Source organism: Lycium barbarum, chromosome 5, assembly GCF_019175385.1.
Source record: "Lycium barbarum isolate Lr01 chromosome 5, ASM1917538v2, whole genome shotgun sequence".
NCBI lineage: Eukaryota > Viridiplantae > Streptophyta > Magnoliopsida > Solanales > Solanaceae > Lycium > Lycium barbarum.
In genome coordinates, this window is record NC_083341.1 from 104,775,455 (window position 1) to 104,787,214 (window position 11,760).

Consider the following 11,760-nt stretch of genomic DNA (forward strand, 5'->3'; position numbering starts at 1 on the left):
TCAGCTCTTAGACATAAGGGTATAATTGACCCCATAGTATAACGGTAAGGGTATAATTGACCCTAAAGTATAACGAAGAGTATGAATGAACTATTTCCCAAAGTTCAGGGGTAATTTTGGCCCTTTTCCGTAAAATAGTAAATCCTTAACTTTGTGACAATATTTTCGGTCACAATTAGTTTTTGACATACAATTTAAGAAAAATTTGGTCAACTTTTTAATTTTCCCGCAATATATTTGTTTTTCCCACCCCAAACCCCTTTATCGTACATGGATAGTCTTTTATTTTTCTCTCACTTCCGCAGAACTCTCTAAAAAGGAATTTATTTTTCTCCTTCAAAACAACAATGGTGATTTTCTCTTTCAAAGCAACAATGACGAATTTTCAACACGTCTAGACATCACAGGTTTGTATTTTCTCTGTTCACTTCATCCGTTTAGTTCATCTATAATGAATAACTTTTGGGTCTTTTAACTCTTGCTCCAATTTGTCTCCATTCTTCTTGAATAAGTTTTCTAAAGTGAATAATTTTTGGGTTTTGTTGTTAGCTCCTCTAATCTAAGTTAAAAAAACTCTGATTTAGGCTAAAATTGGTCTTTGGTCTTGATCAAACTATTAAATTGGGTCCTTTACTGAAGTGAGTTTGAAGTAATTTTTAAGCTTTTTGGTTCATTCTTTAGTGTTTTATTCACTTGGGTTTCTACCATTTTTGTTCTTTAGCTAATGCTTGTTGGGTTTGTGCTTAGTTTTGTTGATATTTAGTTTATCAACAGATGTTCAACTCATTTACTGCAATTATTTTGATGTTTATGTGGTGTGAGTAGAAAATGGGTTGTACTTTATTCATATTTTCTGGTATGAATGCATTATATTGGTTTCCATTATACGCAGTCTTCTCAGTTCTCATTTTGCTTTATTGTTAAACTTCTGTTGAATTCCTTTTCTGCGTTTTTTTTTAATGTCTGGAAAAGACTGCAATTTTGTGAATATTGTGGTATGGATGCACTATGCTTATTTCCATTATGTTTGGTTTTATTATTCTCTTTTTTTGGATCAGGTTCTTCAACATTTAAGCAAAAGTCAAGCATATTCCTAGTGAAAAGATAAAAAAAAAAAAAGTACGCAATTTCAAGTATTTTTCGTATTTATATAGTGAATGGTAATCCTTATTTCCATATTGGCCTTGTATTTTTTCTTTGGTTGGAACTTTTATTGCATGCTAACACATATAATCGTTGAAAGTGCTTTCATTTAAATAGAAAACTTGTGACTTTTCTTATTATATTTGGATCTTGTGAAATTATTTTCCTTTTCGTCTAGAAACAACTTATCATCATTTAAGCTCTAACATGTATTTGTCTTTGTGTCAGACAACACAATATGAATAATTCTAATCGTGAGTGGATGTATGATAGAATATTGGAAGATGGATTTATAAATCCTAGGTTTATTGATGGGGTTGAGGACTTCGTTGCATTTGCTAAAAGACATCCACAATTCATGGATGGTGGAAAGTTAAGATGTCCTTGTAATCATCGTAAGTGTCGCAATAAAAACATTTTGGATGAGTTTACAGTCATGTCACATCTTGGGACTTTCGGATTTGTACCGGGTTATTACTGTTGGTATCACCATGGAGAAAGTTATCCATATCCAAGCGTGCTTAATGATCATCTAGGAGAAGCTTTGGGTGAAACTGTGAATTCTCAGTCTGATAATGCATTTCGGTCTATGATTTTTGATGTTGTTGGGCCTTCTTATGATGGAAACTTGGAAGAAGACCCAAATCCAACAGCACAACATCTTTATGATATGCTCAAAGCGTCAGAACAGGAAATTTGGGTGGGAAACCCACACAGACATTCACAATTATCTGTCGTTGCTCGTTTATTGAATCTAAAGGCAGAACATCATTTTTCTGAAAGGTTGTATGATGAGTTATGTCAATTTCTATCAGAATTGATGCCAATTGACAACATAATGACAGATAGCTTCTATATTACCAAAAAGCTAATGCGAGGATTGGGTTTACCGGTAGAGAAGATTGACTGTTGCAAAAATAGTTGTATGATTTATTGGTGTGAAGATAGTGAACTTGTCAATTGCAAGTTTTGTGCTCACCCTCGATTCAAGAGATCAAAACATCGACGTTCCAAGCAGCAGACTAATATTCCTTATAAGCAGATGTCTTATTTTCCTTTGACTCCGCGTCTGCAAAGGTTGTATGCATCTAATGCTACTGCAAAGCATATGAGATGGCATTCTGAGCATGAAAGGGATGGTGTCATGCGTCATCCCTCAGACGCTCCTTCTTGGAAGCATTTTGATCAGGCATATCCATGTTTTGCATCCGAAGTAAGAAATGTTAGATTGGGTTTGTCTACTGATGGGTTTCAACCGTTTGGTCAATCAGGCAGACCATATTCTTCTTGGCCTGTGATAGTTACGCCATATAATTTGCCACCCTGGATGTGCATGAAGGATGATTACATGTTTTTATCTGTGATTATTCCTGGTCCAAAAAACCCAAAACAAAAAGTTGATGTCTTCTTGCAACCCCTCATTCATGAGTTAAAAGAATTATGGGAGGAGGGAGTCCAAACATATGATGTTTCAAGTAAGAATAATTTTCAAATGAAAGTTGCATTGATATGGACAATAAGTGATTTTCCAGCGTACTCAATGTTGTCGGGTTGGAGTACAATAGGAAAATTAGCTTGTCCTTATTGCAAGGAAGACTCAGATGCTTTTTCACTACCCAATGGTAGAAAGGTCTCATGGTTTGACAATCATAGAAAGTTCTTACCATCGGATCATCCGTGGCGAAGGAACAAAAAATGGTTCAAGAAGGGCCAAACTGTACATAAAGTTGTATCAACTGAACAATCGGGTTTACAAATACTTAGGGAGATTGAAGATTTGGGGCTGATGAAAGTCACAGAACTTGGTTCTGATGCGATAAATGCAAGAATCTCAAAGAATAGTGGTTGTGGTTGGAAGAAAAGAAGTATATTTTGGGACTTGCCTTACTGGAAGACAAATCTTATTAGGCATAACCTTGATGTGATGCACATAGAAAAGAATGTGTTCGATAACATTTTTAACACCTTGATGAATGTCAAGGGGAAAACAAAGGACAATGCAAAATCTAGAGCAGATTTGAAATTACTTTGCCATCGTCCAGAGTAACATCAGGATGAAAGTAACAAAAAGTATCCAAAAGCTTGTTATATGTTAGACGATAATGCAAAAGAAGTGCTTTGTAAGTGGTTGCAAGAGTTGAGATTTCCTGATGGTTATGTGTCTAACATGGGAAGATGTGTTGACATGAACGAGCTGAAACTATTTGGTATGAAGAGTCATGATTGTCATGTGTTTATGCAACGCCTACTACCTATTGCATTTCGAGAACTGCTTCCACAAAATGTGTGGCAACCATTGGCAGAGTTGAGTCTTTTCTTTAAAGATCTCACCTCTACTACAATAACAGAGGAACAAATGGGACAATTAGAAAGAAATATTCCTCTCATCTTGAATAAGCTTGAGCGTATTTTTCCTCCTAGCTTCTGGGATTCTATGGAACATCTTCCTATCCATTTAGCTTACGAAGCACGTTTAGCTGGCCCAGTTCAATACCGATGGATGTATCCGTATGAGAGGTAAATCAAATTAATTATATATTATAAGATATGTAAATGAACCCAAATATCATATTTGACATACTTATTTAATGTATGAAGGAATCTCCGAAGGTTGAAGAATAATGTCAAAAATAAGAATAGAGTCGAAGGTTCTATCTGCAATGCATGTCTGGTTGAAGAAGCATCATCGTTTTGTGCGCACTATTTTGAGTCACACATTTCGACAAGGCATAGGAAAGTGCCACGAAATTCGGATGATGGTGGGGTGGGAGAGGGCCATCTTGGAATGCTTTCTATTTTCAAGCATGCTGGTAAGGGTTTTGGTAAGAAGAAAAAAAGGAGGTTAGATGATAAAGAATATCATGCAGCTCGCACATATATTCTGTTGAATTGTGATGAAGTGAAACCATATATAAAGTAAGTTAATCATGATTCAAATATCAATATCACTTACACTTGATATTGTTAAATCAAATTAGCTTTCTTTCTTCAGAAATTATGAAGATAACTTGAGACAAATTCAACCATACATTCAAGATAGAGAGATTGATACTAAACTTGAAACAGAGTTTGCATCTTGGTTTGAGAGATATGTAAGTATTAATAGGTTTACATTATTCTTTTTTGTCCATAAAATATAATATATATGCATGCTTAATTACTTATAATGTCAATAGGCACGTGATCCTTCATCCGGCATCAGCAATCAAATCATGAAGGATCTTGCAGAAGGGCCATTGCATAAGGTTCAACCCTTTAATGGATATGTCGTAAATGGTTACAAGTTTCACACTGAAGAATACGGTTCAAGTAGATCTACAATGAATAGTGGTGTATGTATCAAGGGCTCTAGCCACAGTGCAGATGATATGGATTACTATGGTCGATTGGTAGAGATTTTGCAGTTAGAGTATCCTGCATTACCATTTAAGCGAACCGTGTTATTTAAATGTTCTTGGTTTGATCCAACACCAAAACATGGTACAAGAGTACATCCACAATATAACCTTGTTGATGTTAACAGGAGAAGGACCTTTAACAAATATGAACCATTTATTATGGTTGTGCAAGCTACCCAGGTGTATCTTGAAACATATCCTACTCTAAAGAGGACAGGGAATGAATGGTTGGCTGTTTGCAAGATAAAGGCACGCTCAGTTGTAGATGTTCCAAACATAGCAGAGCAATCTCATACATTGAGCGATCCAGCTTTTCAAGAGGATGATAGTTAAGTGCATGAAATTGATTGTAATGCAAATGAAACACTTCAAACACTGAATGATCCAAATCGTGTGCTCGTTGACATGGAGGAGGATGAAGAGGACGAGGACGAGGACGAGCACGAGGAGAAGGATGAGGATGAGGATGAGGATGAGGATGAGGATGAAGATGAAGAGGAGGAGGAGGAGGAGGAAGGAGAGGAAGGAGAAAGTGACTAAAAGTTTGTGTGTTTTAATGAGTCTGATTTTGAATGTACCTTTTAATGAATTTGGTCAGTAAGTCAAGCTAATGTTACTGTAGAAAATTCAGATTGTTTTAACTTTAAGTAATCGTACGTTATAAGCAGTTTTCACTTTTTTTATTATGTCCTTATATCTTGTAATTTGTGTTGGACATCTAATATTTTGTATCTACAAAATGAACTAATATAATTTGAAAGCTAGTTGCTTTATTTTCCAAGAACTTTGTTGCTGCAGTTGTTAAACTTTATCATGTTCTGAATTATTTCATTAGTTTTGTTTTTATTCAAAGTTGTGCAAGGCATAGGTAATTGACACTTAAGATTATGAGTGATTCGCCATCATCAGTTGCCGGTGTTCCTTGTACTCCTACTACTCCAATTACTCCAGATATCTCTATTGGGTCTACTAGCGGCTCATCGACATCTAGTCGGTTGGTCATCTCAGTTGTAGGAGAAAAGTAAGAAAAATTGTTTTTGTATAAATGGTTTTAGGTTTTTAAAAATATAAATATCAAGAAATGTGTTATTTATTTGTTGTCAATTTTTTTTCAGGTTTGTTCCTAATGGTCATTCTATTTCGAAGAGCATCACAGAAACATTCAAGGAACGACAAGATGCTACTGGTTAGTCATGGAAGGATGTTAGTGAATCCACTCGTAAATTCTATTGGCATGAATTTGTGGTAATTATTTCGCTACATTAAAAACTTATATATAAAAACTTATAGAAAAAAGTTACTATTTTTTAGAGAAAAAAAGTTACTATTTTGATTAGAGAAAAAAGTTACTATTTTTTTTTAGAGAAAAAGGTCACTGTTCTGATCAGGGAAAAAGTTACTTGTTTTGATTAAAGGGAAAATTACTAGTTCGTGAAGATTAAATCTGTCGAATATGTGATTAACTTCATCCCTCGCCTAATTTCTGTTTTTTAAGGCTTATTAGAATCTACCCTGCCTTGTTTTTCTTCAAAAAAATGGTGTTTATGTCACTGATCGAATTTTTTTCCAGAAATTATATCAGTGGAACCTTCTGAGACTACCGTAATCGAACACACCTGGGGTAAAGTGGCATCCACCTTATACTCTAAGAAATTACATCATTGGCGAAAACGTCCCAGACCTACTTTTGTTCCAGAAGATGTATGGGAAAGCTGGAAGACATATTGGGCCTCTGACAAGTGGCTGGAAAAATCTCGTATCGCCACTCAAAATCGACACAGTGAGACCGGTGGTCCAGGCACTGGTCCAAGCAAGCATACTGGTGGTTCTAAATCAACAGTGGAGCATACTATAAAATTGGTATCAAATTCAAATTTTTAGTAGAGTAATTCTCTAACCTTATCTTGTACTTCAATATTAAACTATATTTTCCAGGCAATAGACCTACGTCGTCCTGCAAATTCATGGGATGTCTTTAAGAAGCTGCACAAAATAAAGGATGACAGCTTTGCTGATCCCAAGTCTAAGAGCATTAATGTAAGTTTCTTTTGTAACTTAACGATCTGCAGAATGGTTATAATTTTGGGTTAATTTTTGCAATGAGTTTTTTTAGTACTTTCGTTTTGGGATTAGTTACTGGTTTACACGAACTATTTGCAACCAATATAGCCAAATTGCCAATATTTACCCTGAACCATCTGCACATGAAAAGAGCAGCCTTTGTGCAAATTTTCCTGTATCTTAGCAGACTCAGCACACCAGCGACAGAATGAGTTTTTGTCCATATTAAATCATATTATGCCATTTAGCTTTTGAAACTACTTTGATGTGTGAAATATGAATATGGAGTTTGTTTGAGTGTTTTATGATGTTGTTTAATATATTTTAGAACTTTGAAAGTGGATGTTTGAGCCAAATAAATCTATATTGTGTTCATGATTACTGTTTTACAGAATTCTCTTTTGGCTCTGAGATGTTTAAGTTGTTTCAAGGTTTTGAGATGTTTGTTAGTGGTGTCTTGATGTTTTAAAGGATTTGATGTCTTGAAATGGTTTTAAGATGACAAAAAGGGAATCTGTTTATGATTGAAGTTACTGTTCCATTGGTCCCTTGAAGTTTGAGGTGTATTGTTTGGTTGTTTGAGGTTAAGACATGAATCATTGTGTGTTTGCTTGTTGGTGTAAAGGAATTTCTGTTTAAAATGGTTTCAAATGATGTTCATAACTTGTTGTGGCTTAAACACTGCTTTTACTAAACTTCTGTTTTGTATCAAGAATTGAAATCTTGATATCCTGTCCCCCGTTTGGTACTAGTCATGTTGTGATTCCTATTTTAAGGCAAAACTGAGATGAAAAATGGTTTTTCCAAAATGTTTGTTTGTGTCTTGCTTGTTTGACCTCTTGCTAGCCTCTTATGACTGTTTTTAAAATTCGAAAAGTGGATTTGAGAACTTGCCTTTTTGCTTTCTATGTGTTCATTGCCTGCAAACTAGTTTAAAAGGGCTTTGATATACCCCTTGAGTGAAAACCTGGTCTAAAAAATGGTCCTGGATGTTTATTGTTCTTGTTTACACCTAGCAGGATGTGATTTGAATTTCCTGTGCTATTTTGGAAAGAAAAGAGCTTGTCATTAATGAATTTCCTGTGCTATTTTGATGTTGTAATTCTTAGCCTAGTCAAATGAATTTTGAGGCTGTAACTTGGTTACTTGTTTAATGAAAGAGCTTGAAAGAGGTTGTGGCTTGTTCATTAAACTTTAGATTGGTTCACTCTTTATGTGCACTTGGAATTGACTTGCAAACTGTTAAAAGAAGAGGTACTAGAATTTGAAACTTGTTGTTTTTGACACTAAAATTGTGAATGAGAGGGGAATGGGGTGATTGGTATGCTGTTGGACCTGCTTTGCTTTTTTGTGAATCATGTGACTGGTTTCTTCATTTGGGTTTACTTGTTTAGACGATTCTGGTAGTACTTGCTATAGTTTGTTCTTTGTGCCTATTTTACTGTTTAAAATCTCCCTTGTGTATCTTGTTCACCTAGGCTAATTAGGATGATCAGAAAAGGCTAAAGCAAAGCTAAAAAGCTAAGTTGATGTCTATACTTCTCTTCCTGCTATCATTGTGTAACTTGAGTTTCTTGGCACCTATTTGCTCCTGTGTATCTGTTTGAGCATGAAACCAGGCCTAATATGTTGATTTGAGTAAAAAAAAGTGTCATATTCTATATGTGAAATCTTGAGGCGTCTAAGTTCTTTAAAAACTGACCCTGAATACTGTCTGTCATCCTAAACTTATATATATGCTTGTGTGCTAAGTGTATGAATTTGGTCCTACTTTGAGCTTATCTCTTGGCCTGAGTGAGTGTTATGCCCCTATTAGTGCTATTTGAGACCTTTTGTGTTGATTGAGAACTTGTCTTAAGCCTTGTGTTGCTTTGAGGCATCATAATTAAGTGTAAAGACCAGATTTTGATCATGAAATGACCAAAAAAATGGTTCAGTGAAGTGGTGAAATGCCAAATATCCTCTGCAAAATCTGATTTTTGCATATATGGCCTTTTCTGTTGTTGTGATACCCTATGACATCTGGTGGTTTCCTTGTATTTCTTCCCAGTTACTATCTCTGCAAACCAGCAAGTTGATCCTGCACATTCTTCAGTCCAATTGCTACACCAGTCTTTGTTGTCCTTCCCATTTGTCATGTGTGTCCTACCATGTAGCATCCTGAATTGTACCACATGATTTCATATATGTAGGATCAAGAGGATACAATATGTGGTGATAAAGGACTTCAGCTTGGACATCAGCCTATATAACTTAAATTTTTTGTCCTGGTGCCTTGACATGTTCCTTTAATGAGATCCAAATTTCACATAGAAGTGATAACTGTAAATCCATTTCACAAGTTCTTATCATGATTTGGGATATCAACGAGTTCCAATTCATAATTAATTTATAGATCTCCAAACAATATTGCTGCAACATCATGTGAACTATTAATTGATCGTATTAAGTGTTATTTATTTTTTATTTAATCTCGTCTATACGACAAGGAGAAGATTTATGACCTTATCTCGAATCTGAGAAGCTTTGTTGCTTTATTATGTTAGGAGTTTAGTTAGAAGATTCCTGGATTTACTTTTGTCCATATTGTTATTCTTTCCTTATTCAGATTGTATTTCTCGACATTTCATAAAACTCTTGTATTCCGACCAAGAAACTCTCAATGTTGAAAACTCATAAAGCAGTGCGACAGGCTAACAACTCCAGACAAGCCCAAAACTTCGTCGATATTTTCAAGTTTCTCAACTCTAAGCTGTCTGCTATTTTGCTAAGTAAAAGAAAAATAGCAGACAACTTAGAGTTGAGAAACTTGAAAACATCGACGAAGTTTTGGGCTTCTCTGGAGTTTTAAGCCTGTCGCACTGTTTTATGAGTTTTCAACATTGAGAGTTTCTTGGTCGGAATAGAAGAGTTTTATGAAATGTCGAGAAATACAATCTGAATAAGGAAATAATAACAATATGGACAAAAGTAAATCCAGGAATCTTCTAACTAAACTCCTAACATAATAAAGCAACAAAGCTTCTCAGATTCGAGATAAGGTCATAAATTTGCTCCTTGTCGTATAGACGAGATTAAATAAAAAGTAAATAACACTTAATACGATCAATTAATATTTCATATGATGTTGCAGCAATATTATTTGGAGATCTATAAAATAATTATGAATTGGAACTCGTTGATATCCCAAATCATGATAAGAACTTGTGAAATGGATTTACAGTTATCACTTCTATGTGAAATTTGGATCTCATTAATTATGCTTGACAGTAACAGCTCCCTCATTTCCACATTTGATAACCTAAGAAGACTTTTATTTGAGAAAAAGAGTGAATAGGGAATAGCTAATAGGTAATTGGAGATATGAAGTGCAGATTATATCAGAGTTAATCAATCTGTTTTTGCTCGGTTTCTGGTCGTAGTTAGGAATTCCCTGAACAAATCTGTTTGTTCAGATGATCAAAGAAATCGAGGAATGCTATACTGAATCTCAAATTAAAATGTTAATTATTACTTCGAGTAATAATTTGGATCCAACTTGGAAAAAGAAAAAACTTTGAGGAGATTGAAATCATACACTTGAGTGATACATGTTGAAGTAGCAACTTCAGTCCTGGTCGAACCAAAATCATGTGATGAGAGGAATTATCTTGAAAGTGCAGCTTGAGTAAATCATGAGAAGCAACTAAATTTAGAAGAAGAAAAAATTAGGACATTCTATATCTGATAAGATTATCATAACATTTTTAAAAGACCAGGACACTTAAATAGAGACTTAAGAAAGGTTGGACCACATCATTTCCAGAAGAACTAGTGGTATAAGCAAAGTTTTAGAATTCCACCACTTGTGCTGTATGTAAATTTCCTTGCATAAATACCTGGAAAAAAAAAAGAAAATAGAGTTAGAATAAAATACCACCAAGTTCTCCTCCCATAGGACTGGAACATGATAGTAGAAACACTTCCTCCTTTCCACACCAGCAATCAACTCCAACCATATTTTCTCCTTTAGTTGAGTAACACCAGTAACCATCAGGACTCTAGTTTGCTATAGTTCATTAATGCTGCATATGTGCAGAACTTGTGCCCCATTCTAGCCTTCAGCCCCATGTGTTTGGAGTGTGCCTCTTGTCATGTAAGAAGTTTATTGCTAGTTTGTTTTGGTATTTAATTCCTAAAGGATGACCAAAAAATTTCCACAAGAACTGTGTTGGTTCACTGTCTATGGAGACATGTTTGATGGTCTCAGGCAGAGAGTGTTGCAACAAAGACAATCTTGTAGGCTTCTGTTTCGATCCTTGCATATCACATCATTAAAAGGTAATTTAGTCTTAAGCAATCTCCAAGAGAGAAAAGAGACTTTAAAAGGAATACTATTATGCCAAACTCTTTTGATCAAAGAGTCTGGCTCTCTGTTGTCTCTAATACTATTCCAGGAACTGCTGTTTGTGAATACACCATCACTGGATGCATTCCAATAGAGGAAGTTAATCCTCCTGTTAGAACTAATCTTCATATATGAAATTCGTTGGACTAGCCAATTGAGAATGATTGTGTTTATCTTCTTGATGTCCCAATCTTTGTTATTGAAGATTTTTTAACCAAAATCTTGATGGAGTATCTTTAATCAAAATAATAGGTGGCAATTGAACCAAAGTTTGTCCAATTATTCCACAAAAAAACTACAATTTCCATTATAGATGTTCCAGATTATATTGTGCTCAGATTTACTTCTAGTTTGTGCCAATGTTTTCTAAATATGAGAATTTCCCAGAGTCCTTAGCCTTAGTGAATTTATCCCATAAAGAATTCTGCTCCCTGATCCTCCACCACTTTTAATAGTAAAAGTTCCACATATATCATTCAAACCAGCAATGATTTTTGTACCATAGCTGATTCTCATAGTATTCAATTTTTTAAATTTTCATATCTGCTCCTATGCATGTAGGCTTAATGAACCAGTGGCATAAATCTTCCATATGAATAGACTCCATGATGCAAGTCTTCTTCTCCTCCATGTGAAATTGTATTTCAAAATATTCCTGATGTAGTTATTTTTCTTGTAATATGTACTTATTTGTGGAAAGCTTGATGTTTGGTAGCTGATTATTTGGGTATTTTCAGGATGAAATGGAGGCTAGGGTGGCTGCTGCTATAA

The 11,760-nt window shown here is 34.9% G+C and overlaps 1 long non-coding RNA gene across 1 annotated transcript; it reads left to right on the plus strand.

The window, feature by feature from the left end:
• Positions 1-286: 286 nt before the first annotated feature.
• Positions 287-5,786, plus strand: LOC132642583 (uncharacterized). Its single transcript, XR_009583254.1, has 3 exons — positions 287-407; positions 5,395-5,562; positions 5,657-5,786. It is a non-coding gene; the product is annotated as an uncharacterized LOC132642583 (long non-coding RNA).
• The last annotated feature ends 5,974 nt before the right edge of the window (positions 5,787-11,760 follow it).